Below are 3,420 nucleotides of genomic sequence, written 5' to 3'. Positions count from 1 at the left end.
CAAACACTATACTAGCGGGATGGTTGTGATAGCATTTCGGAGATCAGCAAGGTTCTCATAGATGTGATGCTGTTCTAGCCTATCTACGGACCTGTAATCCGACAAAGTCAGGCTTATTAACCCATTGTAATGAGGCAGGCTACCCACCAGAGGACCAAAGGATGGAGTTAATAAAGGATTTAGGGGAAGAGGGGAAATAAAATTTAAATGAAGCAGTTTTTTGACAGGCTAAAAGCAAAACAGAGCTCATGTAAAGGGGTCAATGTCAGGTCTAAATTGTGAAGTGGCCTGAGTGTTGTTTCCTGGAAAGTACAAAGTTTAGGTGTGGAATGCTGTGTCCACACCCCTTTCCTGGAGCTTTGTGCCTGGGTTGTAAATCACGGCTGCTTCTCTGTGTCAGAGTGACTTGGATTCTCCAGTCAGGAATGGAATATTTCATTTCTACAGATACAATTTCAAACAGCAAAGTTTCTGGTTATCTCTAATTTTAGAGAACAAAAACTGTCTGTGAGTTAGAAAGCAGGAGACACACAGGAAGGGGCTGGTTTTGATACTTTACAGCTGTGATGTGTCACTGGGAGAGACACTTTCTCGTTATCTTGCAGCTGCCTTTATCTGTGTCTGTTATCCTAGCCTGGAAAATGGCAAGGCAGAGTTTTAATTTTCTCAGTGATGCCAAATTTTAACTTTTTCAGTGCTCACATTACAGTAAAGCAGGATCTGTAGACAAGAGGCAGAGGGGTCTGATGACGACCAGTGCTCCTCAGTGAAGGTTGTGCTTGGTGGGCTCAGCGCCCCCGGCATCAGCTGCTTACCTCTCCAGGGGGAATGGAAATACATGTAATCGTCTGTTTATGTGTCTGTGCTGGGAGCTTCTTGAGAGCTTCTGGGCCTTTCAAAGATTCCCTTTGTACTCCCAGCGCCTGGCACACAGTGTTGAGTGAACTCACGGATGAGTCATCAGGGTTGCTCACCCCTTGAGCAAGTTTTTACCAGTCTGCTACTCGTTCAACATATCAACATAAGGTGGAGGTAGCAAGTGCCCCCTGTTGCCTCACCAGCGTGTCCCCAGAATCCCAAGGACTGTAAAAGTGGCTTTGACTCCTGGTGTCGCTTGATCAGCAAAGAATGATGGAGAAAGTTGTTTGCGTGTGTCAAAATCAGCTAACTTGAGACTTCATGCAGAGCCTTAAGTCATGTTCTGAGCTTCTTGCAGAATCTCTGGCCCAGCCAAGGCCTCTCCTTTAGCTGTGGAGGCTTGGCACCAATGCTCCCTCCCTGTGAAGCTGCCGTGGGAAAGTGTCATGATGCTCTCCCGGAACATCCTTAAATAAGATGCAAGCAGGTAAGCAACAGTCATGGATTTTTCAACTCACAGGATTTACTTATTTATTTATTAGGAAGATTTGCCCTGAGCTAACATCTGCTGCAAATCCTCCTCTTTTTGCTGAGGAAGACTGGCCCTGAGCTAACATCTGTGCCCATCTTCCTCTACTTTATACGTGGGACACCTGCCACAGAGTGGCTTGATGAATGGTGCATAGTTCTGCCCCCAGGATCTGAACTGGCGAACCCCGGTCTGCCAAAGGAGTGCACGCAAACTTAACTGCTACACCACCGGGCCAGCCCCTCAACTCACAGGATTTAAAAGTAGTGTCATATTTAAATAAATTCAGCCTCTTTAACTTCATTGGTGTGCAATCCATCTGTTGTAAGAGTAGCCAACATGAGTCACTTTAAAGGTTCTCAAGCTGAGTTACTTTTTCTTGGCTTTTCAAATTTCCAGATAGGGTGTGTGTAACTCAGGATTCCTACGCACATGGAGAAATGCCAGCTTTTGCAGGACACTAGGTGCTTGGGCCAGAGATTGCCTTTCTCCCTTTTCTGTGGTAAGCTGCTTTATAAAGTAACTTCAGCTTTTAAGCATTCAGCTTCTGGTTCAGAATTATCTTATTGAATCAAATATAGCAGTCCCTGCTTATTAACTGTCTGCATCCACAATGCAACATAATACACCAGTTGCCAAGGCAGTTTTCTGCTATGTAACAATATGATAAATAATTCATAGGGAGGATCATAGTCTGTCAAAATATACCTTGTGCCTTCTTTACTCTACTGTATATGTGGGATGCCTACCACAGCATGGCTTGCCACGTGGTGCCACGTTGGCACCCAGGATCCAAACTGGCAAACCCCGGGCCACCGAGAAACGTAACATGCACACTTAACTGCTGCGCCACCAGGCCGGCCCCTGCTTAATTTTCTTGAACATCTAAGCAAGTCTTCCCCCATCTTCTAACTGCCTCTTGATGAATCATTCCCTGTGGTCAATCCTATCAGCAGATAATTCATCCCTTCCATGTTTTCCTAGAACCACCCCCCGCCCCCGCAACCCTCCACACTGGAGTCCTCAGTTTTGCTCTGCCTCTCTCTCTAGCTTGCTATAGACCTGCCTTTCTGGGACTTCTCTTCTGCCATAATACAAGAAATTCTCTTTATTTCTCTCCTATGTTGGATCTTACTTCCTGGATTCTGTGTCTTACTCATTTGTGGTTTAATCCTTCACTTTTTGCTAAAGCATATCCTCCAATACCTGAGAAAGGGTGGATGGGACCTAATATGTAAAATGACTGTTTTCTTTCATCACTTTTAATTGAAAATTTGGCCAGTTAAGAATTTTTTTTTTTTTTTTTTGGTGAGGAAGATTGTCACTAAACTAACATCTGTTGCCAATCTTCTTTTTGCTTGAGGAAGATTGTTGCTGAGCTAACATTTGTGCCAATCTTCCTCTATTTTGTATGTGGGATGCCGCCACAGCATGGCTTGATGAGTGGTGTGTAGGTCTGTGTCCAGGATATGAACCCACAAACCCCAGGCTGCCAAAGCAGAATATGTGAACTTAATCACTACGCCACTGGGCTGGCCCCCTGGTCAGTTAAGAATTTTGATGAGAAATAATTGTCGCTAAGAAATTTAAAGGTATTCTAGTATCCAGGGTTGCTATAAAAAATCTGATGCCTTTTTGATTCCTTCTCTTTGTATGTGACAGAAGCAGATGCAGAAGTGGCCCTCCCCAGTCCCCATCTCTGCATGCCGAAGGCTTCTTGCTGTCAGTGCCCGGGAAGCTCTGTCGAGCGCTTTCTCTAGCCCAACGGGCCTGCAAGGCCCATGCCCTCTGTATGAGGAAGTGCCAGGCAGTGTTACTGCCTTCGGAGTAGCCCACAACCAATGATGAAAGGAGTTGGTGGCTAATACCCCTTGGGTGGGACAGCCCTGAACTGTTTTCTATACGGTCTCCCGTATAGAACCCCAGTTGCCCATATTAAAGCTTCTTTTCTTTCCCTGTTTCACTTACCGCTTCCCGACTGAGGTTTCTGTGGAATCGTCTGTCAAATAAACTACTTGTCCTCAAATCCAAGG

Source organism: Equus asinus, chromosome 2 (assembly GCF_041296235.1).
Source record: "Equus asinus isolate D_3611 breed Donkey chromosome 2, EquAss-T2T_v2, whole genome shotgun sequence".
NCBI classification, from domain to species: domain Eukaryota; kingdom Metazoa; phylum Chordata; class Mammalia; order Perissodactyla; family Equidae; genus Equus; species Equus asinus.
Note: the sequence above shows the minus strand (reverse complement) of the source record.